The 20,736-nt window shown below is 55.8% G+C and overlaps 1 protein-coding gene and 1 pseudogene across 11 annotated transcripts in view; one reads left to right on the top strand and one right to left on the bottom strand.

The window, feature by feature from the left end:
• PCBP3 (poly(rC) binding protein 3) overlaps positions 1 to 20,736 on the top strand; it is a 244,439-nt gene that overhangs the window by 117,877 nt on the left and 105,826 nt on the right. The gene's annotated exons all lie outside the window — the stretch shown is intronic.
• On the bottom strand, positions 3,276 to 3,496 carry LOC125089546 (uncharacterized; annotated as a pseudogene).

Raw genomic sequence — 20,736 nt, 5'->3', positions numbered from 1 at the left:
GGACTGCAGGGTATAAGCCAAGGGACCGAGGGGACAGCCGCATGCCACCCTGCCCTCGCTGCCATCGGGCGGGAGGACTGGGACTCCTGCAGGTCCCTGGCGGCTTGCACGTTATTGATGGGCAGGGGGACGTGTCACAGTGGGTGCCGATGGGCAGGGGAGAGGAGGAGCGGCAAGGGTCGTTTGGAGAGCACTTCGGGAGAGGGCCCAGGAGAGCCGTGTCCGGCGGCAGGAGAGGCTGTGGCTCTCTGTGCGGCCGAGCCCCTGCAGAGCTGTGGAGGGGAGGGCGGGGGCCGCTGGGGCATCGGGAGGGCAGGCCAGCCTCGGGAGGTTGAAGACGAAGGACTCAGGGAGAAAAGTCCCATGAACTGCGGGTGTTACTTGCGTCTGACAGACAAGAGAAGCTACTGCACGTGGTTCAACTTTAGCCCCGCACAGGAGAGCTGGGAGATCGGGCAACACGGCCAGACCAGGGAAGGGGGCGGCGAGGATGCTGTGTGCCCTGCGTGTGGTCTGGGGTGCGAGCTGGAGCTGTCTGTGTTGTCCTCCAGGGACTTGCGGCTGCTCTGGGACAGCCGTGGTTGCCAGAGTTAACGCTTCACAGTGTTGTGGCTTTTGCCAAGGAAGGGCAAGAAAGCCAGGAGGACAGAGGAGCCACTGAGTGCGAGGAGCAGGTGCTGGTGACCAGCAGGTGGGACGCAGGAAAGGGAAGGACAGAGTCCGGAGGGAGGAGCCGGGGTGGCAGAAACAGCAGGTGGCATGGCTGACTTTCTTCGAAGCTGGTGGCAGTTGTAAATTAATCTCCACCAAAGTAGAACACAACCAAGAAATTTTTTAAAAATACAACTACTTTTTCAAGTTAGGGAACAGTACTTGTTTCTATGGTAACTGCCAACCCTTTAACTACACGGTAAGTGTTGTGTAGTGACACGGGGTAATTACAGACAACAGGGAAATTGCAGGGTAAGTTTTAAGTAAACACAAAGCAACTGTGTGGTTAGGCTCCGCTCCTGAAAGTGAGAATGTGCTTCATCTCCAGCCCCATCTGCTCGTGAGCTCTGCCTCGGACCCCAGCGGCCTGGGCAGGGCCGCCTGTCAGTCACAGCCCGGCCGGGCTCCTGGCACCGAGGGGTGGGTCCTGCTTGTCATCGCCTCCCTGTACCCAGGCCCACTCAACCTGCACCTCAGAGGACCACTGCCCCTGCGGCCAGGCTGGGAAGCAGAGGGGGCCACACATAGGGCTCCAGGTCAGAGCTGCTGAGAGTAATTTTTCCACCAGATCGTTACAAAGGGTGTTTCTAGACTTTGGGTAGCTGGTCGGCTGGCTATGAGAAGAAAACCTAAGTAGGGGTTTCTCTTAAAAAAAAAAAAAAAAAATCGTTCAAATCAGCCCCCAGATCGTTCTTGTGCAGATTGGAACAGGATGGTTACCGGAGAATATATGGCTGCTGTCACCCTGTCCGGAATCCCCCAAGAGGCAGAAATTTTAAGATAACAGAAGCACAGAAATTCATGACATGAGATGAGACCAGGATAACCGCAGTCAAAGGGTCCGGGGTTTCTGCTTCATTATTCAGAAGTAGAAACAGGCAGTGCGTACGGACTCAAACGTCCCCGAAGACAAGTGGAAAGGCCTGATGCAGAGAAGAGTGAGAACGCAGACACTCGCCTCAGGACCCGTGGACCTCAGGAGTCTCAGAGGAGCAGGGCCAGGCAGCCCCTCCAGCCCTGCAGCATGTGCAGCAAGGTCAGGGAGGGGAGCATCCAACTCCCACTGCAAGTGTGTGCTCTGGGCCAGGGCAGTCCAGTGATGTGTCCCAGCCAGCCACCAACTCCAGAGAGCAGCAGGGAGCTACTGCAGAGAACAAGACGGTAGCACGTGCGGCACCAGGTCCCAGCCCTTCGGCAGCAGAGGCCCACCAGACTAAACAGAGCTAGTGTCCACGGCAGGCAAATCAAGCCTGTTAAAAGCGGAACTGTGGGCATCGCCCAGAGCTGTCACGCATCTGAGAACCAGCAGTAAAGGCAGCAAACACAGCAAAACAAGATGCACAAGGGAAGAGTTCATGGCACGAAGAGAAGACGACTCCTGAAAGAAGACATTGCTCCTTCAAAAGAAGCCACCAAAGATTTGGGAAAGTCAAAGTCTAAAGTAGAACCACTGGGATGGCTCGAATCACAGAACAGACAGAAACGAAGAAAGAATGGGTGATTGGACAGATAAGCCAAGGATTATTCCAGAACGCAGACCTGAAGGAGCCAGAGCTATCCGAGAACACAGATCCTTGGGCACCGAGAGCTATTCTGAGCTGCAGATATAGAGGCCTGAGAGCTATTCTGGAACAAAGATCTGGAGGAGCCTGAGCTGCTGTGGGACGCATACTTCAAGGACCGAGCAGCGGAGTGGGTGAGTGCGCGGTGAGGCCGAAGTGAGTTGGAGAAGCTCCATTTTCTGTCTCCTAGAAGTCTGAGAAGGAGAGACAGAAAGCTGAGGAAGGGTAATGGGAAAAGAACACTTCTCCGAGCCCAGAATGCGTCAGACGGTAAGTGTTGAGCAGGAGAAGTGAGAAACCACGCCACCTGGAGACATTCGGGCCAAATTCCAGTATCCCGCCAAATAGAGAACTCCCAAAAGTTGTGAGCAGGAGGAGCCAAGGTCTGGTTTTCAACTGGCATTGAGTGTCTCAGCGATCAGTGTGTAGCCTAGAATTAATTCGATCGCTATCTTCAACGTACTTGGGAACAATGATCCTCAACCTGGAATTCTAGTGATAACCAGACTAGATTCAAATAGAAAGACAGAGGAAGGGTACTTTCATGTAGTCAAGGACTCAGAGGTTATCAGACTCACCTCTAAGACCGACAAAGTGAGAAAGAGACAACCGTCTAGAATGATGTTAATCCACTGTGACGTGTAGCTAGCTCTAAATAATTTCTGATGCATATTGCTATGCAAATTAAATAGTTGAAAATAATCTCATGTGTATGTAGTTACATGGTGATAAGTAGGAGAAAAGCACACGTTTCCTAAATCCCAAGTCTTTCAGGGAGTGTGTGGGCTCTGCCTGAGCCCGTGTTGACGTAAATGGACATTGAGGCCAGCTCACGATGTGCTGGCGGCCACCTGTCAAGGCACAGATTGGACACCTGCAAATCTTGTCAAGAAAGAACTCTGGAACAAAGAAAACCTGATTAAGTCACCAAAAGTAGAATAGAAGGGAAAAAATTAGAAACAGAAGTCATAGAATATATGTAAGGTAAGACAATATGTAGGGATTAGTTCAAATATATGTTAAATTTCTCTATTAAAAGGCAAAACTCAGATTGTCTTATAAAAGTCAATGACAATGACACAGGAACAGAAAAGCTATTAATGGGAAGGGTACCAAGCAAATGCTAATCACCGGAAAGCAGGCCTGGCAACCTTGTTTTCAATTAGCCATAATCGCACCACGGATAAACCTCATTGGCTCCGGTACGGCCGCTGCGCAAAGCTGCAGCCTTGTCTTCAAGAAAAAGATAAAACACACTAGATGGGACAAAGATACTTCATTTTAATAAGTTTCAATCCTCTGAGAAGATATACTGGTGAACTTTTATGTATATAAATGCATAGCTGTAAAATTTATGAAGGAAAAACTTCCCGGTGCTGGGAAACTTTAACCGAGAAGTCGAGAAGACAGAAAAATGCCCACGGTTCCGAAGGATTAGAACTGCGCTCTTCACAAACTGTTCTCACCGCGCAGTATTCCCTTCCTCCCCGCTTCCTTCCCTTCCTTGCTTTCTACACACCAGGGCCATTCACAAGTAGACTTAGCGTGAATTTGGTTTTAAAGAAAGTCTTATTTTTTAGCAGCAGAAATCACGAAGTACAGTAAAACTGGGAAATACCCCACAAGATGAGAACCAGAAATAACCCAGACTTCATTATGTGCCTGGAGAGTTGGGACGCTTTTAAATAAGGCATAAACTGTTTACAAAGCACGGAAGAGGAGATGACACCGCATGTCAAAGCATGAAGGGTGCTGCCAGCCGGTCTCTGGAGAAGATGTCAGGAAACCAAACCGTTTCAAATGAAGCAAGCAGCCCTGAGAGAGAATTAGCAAATAGTTGTGACCAAAGAGGAAAAATTAGTGAAAGCGAAGGTAGAGATGACAACGGCCGAACAAGAAAACTTGCTCCTTGGTGCAATAAATTCTGGAAAAAGACCATGAAACAGTGAAACTAACTATTAGCACTTCTCAAGGGGGAAAAAGGCAAAACTTCAACCAGAAAGTAGATGTCACTGCCTTTGCGGAAGGTGGTAGAACTCTCAGAGACTGCTCTTTCAACTCCATTTAAAGAAAATAGAAAATGTAGATAGCGTGAATAATCTTCTGGAAAAACTGTAAATTAACGAAAGGGCCTCAGTATGATGTGATAAGTCAGCATATCCTGTCACTATGGAAGTGACCAAAGTGGAGCTCGGTGATCCCACTCAAGTGCCACTAGAGCGGTCCTACACACCCTAACGCATCCTAAAGGAAATTTATTTTTAAGGTCTGTAAATTGTTTTACGGCACAGAAAAGGTCAGAGTTCCCCTAGCCACTTTCTGAGATCAGCAGATCGTGCAGGTGATCTTAAAATCACCTGTCGGTAGCTCTGCCTTCTGGAGACAGCTGTACGTTCCGTGAATAAAATGTCCGCGGAGGACATCGGCTGTGTGCCCGGTGTCCCGAGCGCCGCTTGTTTGCCAAGGAGCGCGCTGCGCACCGACCGCCCCGCAGGGTGCACCTGCTGCCTTCCACCTGGTGGCACTTTGTTTTCCTTTTTGTCTTTACAAGTTTTCTTCTATTTCCCTCTGTTGTTTATTTAGTCTTGTGGGCCGTCTCATTTCATCTTAGCTTCTTGAAGTAATTTTTTATTCCTGAATCTTTCCCTGAGTTCTATGACCTAATTTTTGAGTTTTTCTAATTCTGACCAATTTTTCATCTCCTCCCTCGTCTTAATGTCTTTTAATCAGTTTAAAGATATCAGATTTTCTTGTTAGTGTGTCTGTGATGTATGTTTATTGTTAGCAAGGATGTGATTGTGTTCCTTATTTTCTTTTATCTTTAAGAACACTTGTCGTGGGATTTGACTTCACATGAAGTTCATTTTCCTGACCTTCTGAGAAGGGAGGCATGGTTTATAATAGCATTTCTAATTTCACAGCTCTAGAATGCCCTCTTCTGTTATTTTTATGAAGTGTTAAAAAACATAGGCTTAATAAATGAAGTGAGAGTGTGTCTGGTGGCCGGGCCTGGCGAGCGGGTGGTCGGGGAATTGGCCGGTAGCGTTGCAGCGATGTTAGATGCTCGGGTTGCGGTCATCGTACCGTGGTTCTCTGGATCCTTGTTTTTAGGAAATACACACTCGAGTATTCACAGCCAAGGAATGTGGTGGCCCACCGCTCCCGACGGCATGGGTGAATAAGGAGAAGGACGGGATCGACGAATGAGTGAACGAATGAGTGAGTGAATGAGGACACGAGCCAGTGGGCCAAAGTGGGAGCAGTGAGAGCAACAAAAGGATGTATGGAAGTTCCTGGGAATAATTTGTGAGACTTCTTGAAGTTTCAAATTGATAAAAGTTGTCAGAGAAGTGCAGTCAGTTCTTCACTGGAGACCGGGACGGCCCTTCTCGGCCAGCGCCCCCAGACTCTGGCAGCAGGATAGGCTGGGCTGTGCCGGGCGGGGGTCTGCCCGTGAGCTGCGGCCCTGCGGCGTCCAGATGCTGGAACCAGGCTTTCTCTTGTCTTGGTTTCCCAGTACTTCCTTCTGGGTGGAAGGTCAGTGAGAACAAATGAGCGCCTCAGAACAGAGTAACACACATGGGACCCGAAGAGGACGAGCAGCCTCCTGCAGTCGTGTCAGGGTTTCTGAGCCCAGGAGGCCCCAGTTCGGTGTGTGGCAGAAGGTCTGGCCACGTGTGCAGCTCCTCACAGTGGCCGAGGTCACACTTCTCCGCTGTCAAGTGTAAAACCGCTTGATTCTGTGTGGTTCTCGGGGACGTCCGGCTCACGCACCCGGAGCCAGCTGGTGGAAGCCGGGCTGACTGCTGTGTGGCTAGGAGGCCGAGGGCAGAGGGCGCAGAGAGCTGGGCTCTGGCTAAGCCCGGGGCAGCGCGGGCGCCGGGCACACAGCGGCTTCCTGTTTGGAGTGCTCTGCGCCTGAGCAGAGCCAGTCCCTGCATGGGCCACCGCTCATGGCTACTAAGAGCAGGACACAGGAGCTAGCCTGTGGGCCCCGAGCCCAGTGGACCACATCCTGCCGGCGACCTTGGACGGGTCCCGGGGGAGTGGAGACGCTGTCTCCTTTTGCAGATAGAGGCCCCGGCGACGGAGGAAGCGTGTGGCCTGCAACACCTGAGGGACTGTCGCCGCAGCTGGCCACGGGGAGGGGTTGTGTGCACGGTTTGTGCTCGCGAGGTACCCTGAGTCCGGCCTGGCTCAGCGACACGGGTGCTTCTGGAGATGTGCGCTTGGCGGTGACCTCGGGTCCCCTCCACGCCAGGCCTCTACCACACCCACACAGCCCGCGCCTACTCTCCGCTGTCTGCCGTCCTCCGTGGCGGCCCCGCGCCCCCCCGTGTGGGCGTGCCTCCAGGCCACTGCGCTGGAAGGAGTCCCTTCTTTAAGGCCACACTGGCCATCTGCCCTCTGCTCTCCCCACCGTCTCCCTCTCTGGGCCCTTGGACCTGACAACTGACTTTCCCTCCAGCCTCACCCCAGTGTTCTTCTGGGAGATGAGGCAGCTGAATGCAGACGCCAACGACTAGTGACCAGCGCATTCTCGTCGCCGCGCCCGCTCGCCTGAGCCTGGCCCTGGTGGTTCTCCCAGTCCTCCCACAGCATTGCCTTCCTTACCCCTTGTCTCTCTGTCATGCCCGCCCTGCAGGACTCTCCTCCCGGATCTAACGGGTGCCGGAGGCCTCTGGTGGACACATGCGTCTGTTGACGTCCAGCCTCGTGTGGACCCTCCGTGCTGCCCTGGGCTGCTGGCCTGGCCTCACCCGGCTCCTCCGTGCCCACAGCACGGGCTGCGGGGGCCTGTCACCGGGAAGGGGCCAGGTGGCCGTGGGAAGGGGTGAGGCCAGTCAGGGTACAGACAGACTCTGCATTCCACGCCCTCACTGCGTGTGTTCTTCTCCACTCGGGTCACCGGGGAGACGATCGCATCTGGCTTCTCGCTGGACTGGTCACTCGGTTGACCCCGTCGCTCCAGAGCCACACCTTCTCTCCCGCGACTCCCTGCGGCAGACCCCGCCCTTGGCCGCTCTGCTCGGAGGCTTCCTGCGCATAGCCTGCTTTTGACGTAGCTTTCTCTGGAAGGGTTCCAGGCACGGTGAGCCACGGAGGGCCTGTCCCCGCCTGTGCCCACCGCTGGCATGGCGGGCGTTCGCCCTGTGCCGGCCGCGCAAGGTCAGAGGATGCAGCGGGGACAGCAGGACGGTGTGTGAGCACCAATGGGAAGTGATCTCACTGTCGGAACTCGCGTGTGTGTCACGCTCACGGGGCACTCCCCTCTCGTGTCTCAGTGACGTGTGCTGAGCTTGTCCGTCGTCCTGTGGTGCAGGCTGGCCCTTGCGGAGCTCTCTGGGCTCTCCCCCTCCTTTGCCGAGGGTGTCTTCGTGACCCAGCATGACCTGTCAGCTGGGTGGCTCGAGGAGGTGCTTCCCGCGGGGTGCCTGCCAGCAGGGGCGCAGATGCTGCCGGGCTCTCGTCCTCCTTGTGGCAGCTCCACGTAGAGCCCCTCCCGTGCGGCCCGCGGGCTCTGGCTGATGGTCCCTGGGGGCCCAAGTCCGGTTGTCTCTGGCCAGGACGATGTTTCAAAACCTCCGATGGCTCTGATGGCTTAACTTTCCTTCGTTCACATCTTCTTGCCTTAACACTTACGAGAGATCGCTGCATTTGCCAGGCTCTGCGTGGACCCTGGGCTAAGATGGCCAAGGGACGAGGCCCTTGAAGTGAGGCTCGGAGGGTGGGGAAAGGGCAGAGGCGTGTGGTGGCCCGAGGGGCAGGGGAGGGCGTGGCTAGAGGACTTGCACTTTCTCCTGAGCACTGGGATCTCTAAGGGCAGATCGGATCTGTGCTTCTGGAATGTTCCTCTGGCTTCAGAGGGAGGGGAGGCCTGCAGGGAGGTGGGAGCAGGAAGGGTGTGAGGATCCGAGGACTGCAGGGCAGGGCTTCTGGGGAGGTGGGTGGACGTAAGAGAATCCAGCGAGGAAAGGTCTGAAGGTGCCAGGGTCAGCCGGCCACAGGGACAGCAGGTGTAGCTGCGCAGGGAGGGGGACTTCGCCCCATCACATATGAAGCCCTGGCTGGATTCTGCTGCCTTCAATTAATGCTCTAATATTTCTCTTGAATCCCTGAGTCCTTTGTACTATTTTCCTTGTTTTCAATAAAAAGTAAAAACTTAAATCTGCATCAGACAGAATAATAATTTGTAAACAAAAATCCCTTTATTTTGTCTTGAAAGCTTTTGTTGTGATTATTTAGCTTCTGCAATGAGCTGATCATTGAAAATCCCTTGCAGAGCCACTTCAAAAAACAGACTAATTTTTATTTTTCACCTCATACTTCCGTGCCTGTACCTTCACCTGAGGCTCGCCTGCCTTGCTGTGTGTTTGCGGCTCCTCTGGGGCGGCTGAGGGTCTCCATGCGGGCAATGCTCACCTTTCTTCTGGGTGTGGTGACTGCGAGTAGGTTTATGTATTTTGTTGCTGACACTGCAGGCTTTTAAAATGATCTTATTTTTAGTTTTGCAGTGAGAGCACCTCACTGCCTGCACTCCCAGCACAAAACCAACCCAGGCTTCAACCCAGGCTTCTCCCATGAGGGCGTATTTTGTTTTTATTTTGTTTGTATTTATTTCATTTATCTTGTGCCCCTCAGAGTAATTTAGACCAGGACAGCATTTGTTTTTTTCTTGTTTCTTTACTTAGGGAAGAAGTGGGGTTTCTGAGGGGAAGTCTGAGGGGAGGCCTTGAGGGGAGGTCATGAGGGGAGGCCTGAAGGGAGGTCATGAGGAAAAGCCCTGAGGGAGGTCATGAGGAGGGGCCTGAGGGGAGTGCGAGGCGAAGCCCAGAGGAGAGGTCATAAGAATAGGCCCTGAGGGAAGGCCATGAGGAGAGGCCTGAGGGAGTTTATGAGGGGAGGTCATGAGGGGAAGTCATGAGAAGAGGCCCGAGGGGAGGCCCTGAGGGAGGTCATGAGGAGACACCCTGAACGGAGCCATGAAGAGAAGCCTAAGCAGAGGTCATGAGGAGAGCCTTGAGGGGAGGCCATGAGGAGAGGCCTGAGGGAAAGCCTTGAGCAAACATCATGAGGGGAAGCCTAAGGGGAAGTCTGAGGGGAGACCCAAAGAGAGGTCATGAGGGAAGGCCATGAGGGGAAGCCTTGAGGAAGGTTAAGAGAGGAGGCCATGAGGGGAGGTCATGAGGAGAGGCCCTGAGGGGAAGCCTTGAGGGAGGTTATAAGAGGAGGCCATGAGGGGAGGTCATGAGGAGAGGCCTGAGGAGAGGCCCTGAGTGGAGGCCCTGAGGGGAGGTCATAATGAGGGACCTAAGGAGAGGCCCAAAGGGAGGTCATGAGGGCAAATCCTAAGGAGAGGTCAGGAAGAAAGGTTGTGAACAGAAGCCTGAGGGGAGGTCATGAAGGGAGGCCTGGGGGATGTCTGAGGGAAGGCCCAAAGGGAGATCATGAAGGGAGGTCATGAGGAAAGGTCATGAAGAGAGGTCTAAGGGGAGGTGATGAGGGGAGGTCATGAGGAGAGTCCCGAGGGGAGGTCATGAGAAGAGGCCTAAAGGGAGGTCATGAGGAGAAGCCTCAGGGGAAGACATGAAGGGAGGTCTGAGGGGGGGGTCATGAGAAGAGGCCTGAGGGGAGGTCTTAAGGGGAGACCCTGTGGTGAGGCCCAAAGTGAGATCATGAGGGGAAGCCCTGAGGGGAGGCCATGAAGGGAGGTCATGAGAAGAGTCCTAAGGGAGGTCATGAGGAGAGGCCTGAGGGGAGGCCCAAGGAGAGGTCTAATGGGAGGCCCTGAGGGGAGGTCAGGAAGAAGCCTGGGTTGGTTTTGTGCTGGGAGTGCAGGCAGTGAGGTGCTCTCACATCACCCTTTCCCAAGAAGTTCAGATGCAAACATGAGCTGAGGACAGGAAGCTGTGGATCTGCGAGCCACACATCCTTGCTCTCTGTGCCTGGTTCGAAGCCAGCAACGGGGGACCTGGCCGGGACCGAGGAGAGAGTGGAGGGAACTGTGCGCAACATAGGAGAGGATCTAAGAACCCCGGAGGCTTCCTTGCATGAGAAAGGCTTTGTGTAGGACTGAAGCTATTGCTGGGGGATCAGAGAAGAGTCACTGGAAGAAAGTGGGGGGGCAGGAGCAGCCAAAAGTAGGGGTCATTCCCCTAGAGCGGGACCTTGAGAGGACGCCATGGTCAGGCTCCCCAGCCCACTGAGGTGCAGAGCTGGCTCCTTGTCCTGCTGCTGCTTCAGGTGCCCTGCAGCAAGGTGGGGCCCTCAAGTAAGGGCACCCTAGGGGCATCAGAGCGGAAAACGGTGCAGGGGTGACCAAACCTGGTCTGGTGGCATTTCCGTGGTGGGGCATGGCTGGAAGGACCAGCCCTTTCCAGCGTGCTCCTGGCCCTATGCGCTGGGGAGCGGTCAGAGAAGCTGTCGCCCAGGGCGCGTAGCATAAGGCGGCCTTTCTTCCCAGCCCAGCAGCAGTCAGCAAACCCTGGCCTTGTTTGGACCTGGGCACTATCTCCCAGGACTCCTGCTGGGAGAAATAATACAGCGAGTACCTTCCACACTATGCTCCGTTCTGTTCTCTTATCTCCTCTTCTTGCTCTAGAATTATCCCGGGAAAATAAGGCTGAAAATTCTTCATTTGTATATAGCACTTTGCAAATTACAGGGTACTTTCTGTAACGCTGAAAGGTGGGTATTTTCTGTCCCTATTTAGAATGAGGAGCTGAATCTGAGAGCAGCTGAGTCATTGGGATTAGCCCAGGCCATGGAGTTGAGGGTTCTCTGAGGAGCAGCAGCCCCGCCCCCGGCCAGGGACCAGGATCACAGGCTGGGGAGTGTCCACACCCCAGGGGAATGTCCTCTTGGGGTCTGAGAGCCCCCCACCTCTGGAAGCCGCAGTGTTGGCACAGATGCCACCATACCCAGGTCCTGGAAAGTCTGCTTCATTCCACTTGCCTCGTAGAAAAGGAGCTGCCCCTTCCCCAGCTCCCTCCTCCTACTGCCCCACTGAGGAGCCAGAGGAGGCAGGCCTGCCCACCCATCTGCCTCCGGATCTCTCTCCAGACCTCTTTCCGGAGAGCCTAACAAAAGTCAGGCAATGACTTGTGGGCAGAATTCCAGGATGGCTCCCCAAATTTTTACTGGCATGCAAACCTTGCTTAACTTCTTCCTTTAAAGGGGGTGGGACATGAGACATTGCCCCCTGGTTGTTATGTTGCCTGGCAAAGGGATTTTGTAGATGTAGTTAAGGCTTCTCATCAGTTGACTTTGAGTGAATCAGAAGGAAGCCAGTCTAGGTGGGCCTGACCTAATCACATGAGCCCTTTCAGTCTGGATCTAGAAGTTGGAGCGAGAGGAAGACTGAGATTGGAAGCACGAGAAGGTTCGAGATGGGGGAGGTTTTCTATTGTGGTCCTGCACCAGGGAGTGCAGCGGCCTCTGGGAGTTGAGAGCGGCCCCCACCCGACAGCTGGAGAGGGACCTGGGGTGTCACTCGTACAGCCACACGGATGGCACCGAGCTGCAGCCCGAGTGAGCCTGGAAGAGGGCCCCAGCTCCGGGTGATGCAGCAGGCTGCCTCTTGCCCCTGTGAGCCTCTCTCTCTCGAGAACCAGTTTCTCTGTGGTGACAGCTCTGCCTGTGTGCTCAGGGGCGCTGCTCTCAGCCCTGAGCCACGGTGACTCCTTCAGCGAAGAGAAGCAGTGAAGTTGGGAAGTGGGGTGCAGATGTGGCCCGGCACCGCATGAACCTCTGTGGGGCTGGACATGACACGGACGCCGAGAGGGACGACTGCTTTGTCCTGCCGTGTTTTGTTCTTAAGGGATTAGCCACTTGTCTCAGGGCTGTCTTGCAGGTAATCGGGATTTCTGTACAGATGAGACTTGCCACCTCTGCCGCGGCAGCTTACCGCATGTGCAAACCCCGGTCCCCAGGGCTCTGACGTACTCCTCAGCGGCGTTTCTTTTCCTACAAAAAAGCTGTGTTATGACTCATCCAACCGTTTTTCTCGAGAACTCTGGGTTATTTCGCGTGTCTGTACGCGGATGAGCGTCAGCGTCCGCATGTGGGCCAGCCGCCGCTGAAGTTGCACACTTACGCTGGGGGGGCTCCAGTGCAGGGAAGTGGCTGGCGGGTCTCCCTGCTCGTACTCCATCCTGGGCATCCGGTCAGACTTGGGCGTCTGCCTGGTAGAGATCTGACACGGTCCCTATTCGGGCCGCCCTTGGTCATTCCGGACATCCTGCTGTCAGTCTCTGATGTACGCGCCACGGACGTCTCGTAGGTCTCACTTGTGCATCTTTAGCTTATGTCCTGCCGTCATAGTAAACTGTGTCCTGGTGGCCCTCGTAGCTTGGGGCGCATTCGGTCGAGAATGACGTGATCACCGATAATAACTTAAATGCCCTTTCTTCTCAAGTATCTGCAGTTTCCAGGTACCTCTGATTCGCTAACTGCGTGGCCCAGATTTTTAGAATGGCGTCGAACGATAGCCTTGCCTTGTGCCCCCAAGGCCGCACGGCCGCCTCTCCCAGCCCGGAGCCGTGGGCCGCCGCTCACGCACAACTGGCTCATCTTTAAAGTCAGTCCGTTTGGCTGCTCTCGTGTCCCTTTCGGAAGTCACCTCCTGCGTGCTGTTGTCCTACCTGCCCTGGCCCTCCCAGCCTCCGGGACTGTTCCTTCCTGACTTGACGTAGGTTCCTTTTGTTGCCTGCGTTAGGTACTGCGGTGCCTCGAAGTGCGGTCGTCCTGCTTGCTCTCCCGGCGCTTCACGTGGGCTCCGTGGTCCCACCGGAGACTCTCTCCCCAGATCCAATCCAGATCTGGCCTCCGGCCTCCCTCAGTGTCTCCTTGGACACCCCGCAGGAGCCTGATCCTGGGGCCTACGCCCGTCCTCCCGACCCTGAGGATATCTAGCCTCTCGCTCTTTCCACCTGCCCTGCCTCCCCTCACAGCACCCACCACCGGCGCCCGGTCTTCAGCGTCCCATGAGCACTGCCCCACCCCCCAGAGGCTCGACTTGCCGCAGATGGCGCAGGCAAGGCCGCCGGTCCGGAAGGTTGGGAAGGCCGCAGAGCGGGGAAGGCCGCTGAGCCGCCGAGCCAGGGGGAATCGGGAGGCCGTGGCTTCACCGGCAGTGCTGGGCTGACGACGCCGAGGGCCCCGGACACAGCCGGGGGGACAGACCCGGCCTCCATCTGGGATGGCAGCCTGGCAGTGACCAGGGAGCCTGGCCGTTCCACATCCCAGCGACCCGCGGCCCTGCTCCTCAGAACACAGAAGAGAAAAAGCAGGCGTGTGAGCGCAGGAGACGCACGCAGACAGGTGTCCCTGCGGAGATTCAGAAATGCCCTGTCTATGCAGGACCGGCGCCCAACGAGACCTGACGTGAACTGAACGAGACGTGCGTGTGTCTACGTGGTGAATCCCGACGGCACGGGCAGGAGCAGCAGCAGCCGTGGGACCGGTGCATAACGTGCCCTTGCTGCCAGCTTCACACGACATCTGCTTGCGGAGCCCTTCTCGATTTCATCTAAGGACAGGCTAAAAGATGAGAACGTGGCCGCTCGCGTTCCTGCCTGCCTTCCGTGGCAGCCGTGGCTCCGAGCGAGCTCTGTTCCCAGGCCTCACGGCCTTCACAAAGTGGACAGTCCGTGTCCAGGGAGTGGGGTGACAGCCGCAGGCCTCGTTGTCACTTGGCAGCCAGAAGATGTCGCGTGAGCTCTAGGAGAAAGTTCCGCCGTCTCAGGACTTCGAGCTCCAGGGGGCAGCTCCCCAAGCTGTGTGGTCTCCTTCCCCCGGGAGGACCGTCCGTAGCCAGCCAGCTGGGCACTGAGCCCGAGAGGACGTGTGGCCAGTTGTTGTGGGGAACCTGCCGCCAGGGTGCCACCTGGGGACCTCCGTGCTGTCTGTCACAGGGTTGATGCCTGCGCGCTGCTGTTCGCCCTGTGGTGTGTGTGTGTGTGTGTTTGTTCGTTTGTTTGTTAATGTCCACACCTCTTCCTCCCTCCTGCCGTCTGTCTGCCTCCCCTTGGCTCCGTACCCCTGCCTGCACGCCCTTTTCTCTCTCGAGACCCCGGCGCCCCAGCTAGTCAGGCCTGTCGAATGGTGAGCTATGGGACCCCAGTAGGACAGCTTTGACCTCAGGTTGCTCCTCACGCTCAACCCTAACCATCCCAGACCTGCCATGTCCTGTGCAAACCTCACAGCTTGTCCCTACTGAAGCTGCCCTGGGCCAGATCACGCCTCACGCTTGTGGCACCTTCCAGAAATGGGGCTTCTAGTGGCCTGGGGGCCAGAAACTGGGTGTAGCTGTGGCACTGAGAGCTCCCAGCTCAACCTGGCCCCAGGTGGCCCTGAGGGACATGGCATCCTCTCTCTGCCACCCTTGCTGTCCCCTGTAGAGTCAAGCCCTTCTGGTGGCTGTCTGTAGGGTCCCAAGAACTGTGTTCACTAGACTCATTCTCTACCATTGCCCAGCCGAGCCCTGTGCCACCAAGACCTGTGCTCAGGGCTTGTCCATGCTACAGCCAGCCCTTACAGTGAGCTACTTAAGGTCAGGGTCCTGCCACGCTCCTGTAGTCCCCTCCACCATCCCCCGTCCCAGCCCAGCAATGGCCACTGCCACCCTGAGGAGTGTGGGCTGCATGGGGAGGCTGGCTCGTGGCCGGGGGTGGCCTGTGTGGCTGAGTGAGGCTTGTGGGAGGCTTGGGAATGACGTGGCACCCTCTCCCGAGATACCAGCTTCCCGGGGTGGTGTGGGGCCCACGCTAGGTCTTTCTGGCTCTCAGACCAACAGGGCCTATGGCTACTGTTAGTCACAAAGTCGTCACTGTGGCAATTAAAGTGTCCAGACTCACAGGCTTAGTTAAAGCAGTGAGTGCTAGCTGACCAATGGACACACATGATAAAATTATCTTTTTTTTTTTTTTTTTTCTGATTCTTGATGACGAGGGCAAAAAGATCCTGTGTCAAATTTAGGTCCTATTAGAAATAAGAGTTAGAAAGAGAGAGTATCTTCCAACTCATGGAAGAAGAGAAACAAAATGTTCAGGACCTGTCTCAGTAGGGTACTCCTGATATGAGTGAAAACATGTTTCATATGAACCAAAACAGTGATTAAGAAAGCTGAAATGACTTAAGAAAATGTAGCAAGTGAGATTAATTATATAAGTACTGATGATAAATGGGAATCCTGAAACTCTCCAGTTTCAGAGCAGAGGTTCTGAGATTGATCTGGAAACTGAAACAACTCTGACACTTCAGGATGACACACGTAATGAAGGTTGGGCTACTCGGATGGCGTGAGGGGTCAGGCCGTCCGGAACATCGCTGCGGCTGCAGAGATGCGTGCAGTTCTAGGCTGAGCGCTGCCCCCAGCCTCGCGTTGAAGCCCATGTGCCCCCCGCCCCAAGTGTGGCCTTGTTGGGAGATCGTCTTTAATGAGGTGCTTAGGTTAAGATGAGGCCAGTGGGGCCCCTAATCCAATGTGACTTGCGTCCTTCAGGAGGAGGGGATTTGGACACACACCAGCCGTGGATGCGCAGAGGGAGGGCCGTGTGACGACACAGCAGAAGACGCCGCCAGCCCGCAGGAGCGAGGCCTCGGGAGGAGCCAGCCCTGCCCACGCCTGGACCTCGGCCGGCCGCCAGGACCGGGAGGGAGTAACTCTCTGTCGTTTAAGCCCCGAAGGCTGTGCTGTTGTGCTGCAGCAGCCCAAGCGGAGACCGTGTTTACGGAGGGAGTTTGTCACCGTCTAGAAAAACTTCATTTGACCCAGCAGCCCTGTTTCTAGGACTCTGTCTCAGAGCATCAGTGGCAAAAAGTCAGAAAGGCGGTGCGCACGGGGGTGTCATGGTGGCGTTCTGTCAGCAGCAGACGGTGGGAAGCGACCCTTCTGTCCACCCGTAGGCTGAATCAGTTGCGGTGAATTCGTACCCGGAGGACGCGCGGCTGGTAGCGCGTCTCTAGAACAGTAAGTAAAAAAGAGACAAGCAAGGTCCCGGCGGCTCATGGTGTAAAGAGGTGGATTCCTACGTAGACAAACGCGTGTGTAACATACTCACTTGCATTTTCTAAAAGAAACAGTGGAAGAATACACCAGAAACTAGTTTTCTGTTACTCGTGTTATTTATATTGGAAGGAAGGAACCAAAGGGGGACAGAAATGGGAAGAATTCTTTTTTTTTTTAAGATTTTATTTATTTATCTGACAGACAGAGATCACAAGCAGGCAGAGAGGCAGGCAGAGAGAGAGAGAGGAGGAAGCAGGCTCCCCGCCGCGCAGAGAGCCCGATGCGGGACTCGATCCCAGGACCCTGAGATCATGACCTGAGCTGAAGGCAGAGGTTTAACCCACTGAGCCACCCAGGCGCCCCAAGAATTCTTTTTTTTTTTTTTTAAAGATTTTATTTTTACAAGAGGGAGAGTGAGAGCAGGCAGAGGAGCAGAGGGAGAGGGAGAAGCAGGCTCCACGCTGAGCTTGGAGCCCCGTGCTGGGCTCGATCCCAAGACCCTGAGATCATGACCTAAGCCGAAATCAGGAGTCTGTCACCTAATCAACAGGTTTTTAAGTGGCTCCTTTAGGTATTATTTAGGTACATGTTAACGTGGTCTTACCGTCGCGTGCTGTCAGTATTTACTAATTTGAGTAAATAGTAGAGACCGTCTCTCCATTCAGATCACTTTACCCTCTCCTTTGTAGAGTCTACATTTCCCATCTGGTTCTTCTTTTTACCTTCTGTTTCTTTGCTGAGATCTTTTTTTTTTCCTCCCCATTTGTTTTAGGGACGTACACATTGCTCCTGAAGCGTTTTTATTGTGGCTGCTTTAAAATCCCTGCCAGATCATCCCAGTGTCTGTGAGGTTTCAGTGCTAGCCTCTGCGGATTATCGGTTTTTTATTACTGTGTTCAGTTAGCTGACATATAGGACACCCTTAGTTTTGGATGTAGTGTTCCATGATTCATTATGGATTAGCTTTCCTTATTCAAATGGAGACGTTCCCGGTTTGGGTCTGATGAGCTTTTGGTGGCGTGCCTCCTGCGCCGGGGGCGCCACGGCCTGAGAGCCTGGCCCGATGGTCAGGGTGGGGCTGGCGTGCAGCTCCGCATGGAGCTCCTCTGGCCTGGACGAGGCCAAGCACAGGGCAGTACCGCCTCACCACTTGCCTCTGCCCGCCCCTGCCCCTGGTCCCCCCACCCCCGCTCCTTGCTGTTTGGCCCCCGCTCCACCCCCAGAAACCCCAGAAACCCGCCCTGTCGCTGCTGGGATCGCTGCTGGGTTGTGGCTGATCAGGTCCCCGCTCTGTTCCACCGACGCTGACTGTGACCGCCGGGGAAGGCGGGCGCTGTGCGGGGCCATCCCCACCCCGCGGGAGCAGGCCGCACACGCAGTCATCCTTGTAGCGGGAGGGAGAGGCAGGTTGGCTCACGTGCAGAGCAGGCCGTGTGCAAACGGTGTGGCGCAGCCGCCCGAGGCTGAAGAGGAAAGGGACAGGTGCTCCCTGTGCCCTCCCAAGAGTGGGCCTGCCGCCACCTTGCTGTGGCCCAGGAGCGGTCACTGGACTGGGGCTGTGACAGATAAGCTCTGCTTCCGCGGCTTGGAGCCTCATCCTCGGCCTGTGGCGAGTCATTACAGTCGCCATGGAAAGCTAATAGGGTTCTTGTAAAAATTCTGTTTATTGAGTTTTGCTCTATTTTTATTCCTTCCATGAACGTTTTCTTCACCCTCCTTAGCTTCGGTACAACAGCTTTTCCGAAACCTGTTTATTCCAACACGTGGCCACTTTGGAGTCAATATCTGTCAATTCTCTTTCTTCCCCGTTTCTTTGTATGCTGAATAATTTTGGTTAGTTTCCTGAACTTTTGGACGTTCTGTGTAAGGCCTCCAGGTTCCATTACTGCCTCTGTCCACTGGGCCTAACAAAGCCCCGCGGCCCGGGCTGCCGAACCGGCAGCCTGCGTCCTCCCGCCGCCCTGGAGGCTGGACGTCTGGGATGAAGGCGTCAGCACCGTTGGCTTTCGGTGAGGCCGCCCCTCCTGACTCACAGACGTCTGTGTTCTCCCTGGGTCCTCACACGGCTTTTCCTCGGTGCGTTCCTGTGGGGAGAGACGGAGGCAGTGAGACAGACGGCCAGGAGCGCCGGCGCAGGGACAGCGGCTCTCTAGCGTTTCCTCCCCCGGGAACACTGATCCCGTCAGATCCGTGCCCCACCTTATGACCTCATTTAAGCTTCATCTCCTCCTTCGAGGCCCCATCTCTAAACGCCGTCACCGTGGGTGTTAGGGCTCCAGCGTTTGAACCGTGGGGGTGGGGGTTCTGTTCAGTCCGCAGCAGTCGCATTTCGCCCTTCCGTGGGAGGGGGTCTTTTTACCCAGGCGGTTCCCTTGCGGGCACCACATTGTGAACCCTGCCTCCTGTGGGGGCCGCAGCTGTAGCCCATTTAACCTTGCACGCGTGCAATCCAGGAACCCCGTAGCCTTGCACACGTGCAGCCCCCCCGCCCCCCGCATCTGGGCAGAGCATATACAGAGCTTGGGGCTTTCTCCCTTGGTTCTCTCCTTTCCAGGATTTCCTCTCACTTGCCGGCTGCTGTTATCCTTGGTCCCTCAAGCCAGTGAGGTTGAGGACTTGCTCCCGGACTGTAAGCTGCCCTTAGGCTGAAAGCCACAAAACCAGGGGAGTTTGCCAAGGGTAGGTCCCTTCTTCAAGGGACTCGCCTGCTGTTGGATACTCGCATGACTTTGGGAAGTTGTTCTTTGTGTTCTGTGCAGAACCGTTTGCCTGCCACCCGTGGGAGGACAGGTGGGCGGAGGGCACGTGCTGCTGGCTGGAAGGGGCTCCGGGGCCCTGCACTGAGCGGCTGGGTGCACACAGCCCCTGTGCTGGGGGAACAGCATCTATCTTTGGGGGGAAAGCAGGTCGTGCTGCATTGGGCCCCATGGGCCCTCGGCACCTGTCCTCGCGGAGGGCTGGGAGAGCGTGCGTCCCCGTGAGTCAGGGCTGGCCTCCAGCCTCGTAGCACTTGCTCATGCGAACCGGGGGTTGGATTGGGGCGGAGGTCTGTGTGGCGCTCTGAGCCCCCACATGTCCAGGCAGCGGCTCATCCATGGCCTCTGACCGCCTTCACATCTCGTGTTGTTTGATGCTCATTCATTCGGGGTCTGCTTGACAGATGCTTGCCTCCTGCTGCCTGGGTGGCAGGGACGTGCCTGTCTCCCAGCTCAGCGTGGCTGCAAGACACGGCCGGTCCGTTCTCAGCACCTGGCAGCAGGGCAGGGGTGCGACAGACCACATGAAGCCTAGGGGAGCGAGGCCTGCGGGGCAGTGGTCTCCGCCAGCCCTTCTGGGTTAAAGGTCAAGACCTCACGTGCCCCTCCATATGCAGGGGGTGGAGGATGGGTGCGCCTCTGCCAGGAGGTCATGTCTGGTAGAGTTTCTGTCCTGTGAGCTGGGGACAGGGCTTCTGTTCCCATCTGTGTGCGTTCTCCAGTCCAGATGAGGCATGCCGTGTACGCGCGTGGGTATGTCTTCAGCCTGGCCAGGAGTCAAGGACCAACGCCGTCGTGGAGGGTCTGGGTGACAGTCCCAGGGCTTCGCTGGCCTGTGTGACGTCCCAGGGCAGTCGAATGTGGCTGCTTCTCCCTCATGAAGCATGTCACGTGTACTGAAGTCATTTTCTTCTCAGGACCTAAGAGAGAGCAGGTCTGTTGGGATTCACACTGCCGGCGTGCCCCCCCCCCCCCCGTGCACGAGGAACAGGTGCACGCCGGCCGTCACACCGGGCTTCGGAGGGCTGTGCGCCTTCAGGGACTGCAGTGAGAGAAGCTATTTTTAAAGTGAAGATAGAGACAGGCAAGAGGTCTTCCGAGTGTGACTGAATCTGAGGAGTTGGGAGCAGGGGGTGTCGTGGCTGGGAGGGAGCAGAGGCATGCCCCAGCGAAGCCACAGCACCCTGGGCGGGGGCCCGCACAGGACCCTCGTGCCTGCTGGCTGCTGTCCAGGGGCGGGAGCTGAACCTCCCAGGCTTCCTGAGCCTGATGAGCCTCGAAGAGCCACGTCGGGAGAGGGGATGATGCCAAAGGGGGCCTTTCCTGCGGCCTGTGGGTGGGACTGGTGGTCCCTTGGAGGGGCCCCTGCAGCCCGCTTTCCTGCTTGTCTAGACTGGGGTCCTGTCACAGCGTCCTGCCTCGAGCTTGGGCGCTGGACCCCCAGCTCACTGAAGGAAAGGCACTCAGCCCGTGGATGGGTGAACAGGGCCTCCGACCACGTGTCCCCTTGGTGTGGCTCCCAAGGCCCTAAGGCTGAGGGGTGTCGGGGCACACCCTCCCTGCCAGTGCTGCTGGGCTCCGGCTGGACGGCCTGTTCTGCTGGCATCTTCAGGGAAGCCATTTTCACAAAAGGATTCCAGTAAGTAGAGTTAATCTGAACGTTAGGAGCGGGAAGAAGACAGATAATAAGCGGCTC

The sequence above is a fragment of the Lutra lutra genome, chromosome 1 (assembly GCF_902655055.1).
Source record: "Lutra lutra chromosome 1, mLutLut1.2, whole genome shotgun sequence".
NCBI classification, from domain to species: Eukaryota; Metazoa; Chordata; class Mammalia; order Carnivora; family Mustelidae; genus Lutra; species Lutra lutra.
Note: the sequence above shows the minus strand (reverse complement) of the source record. Positions and strands in the feature narration are given on the sequence as shown.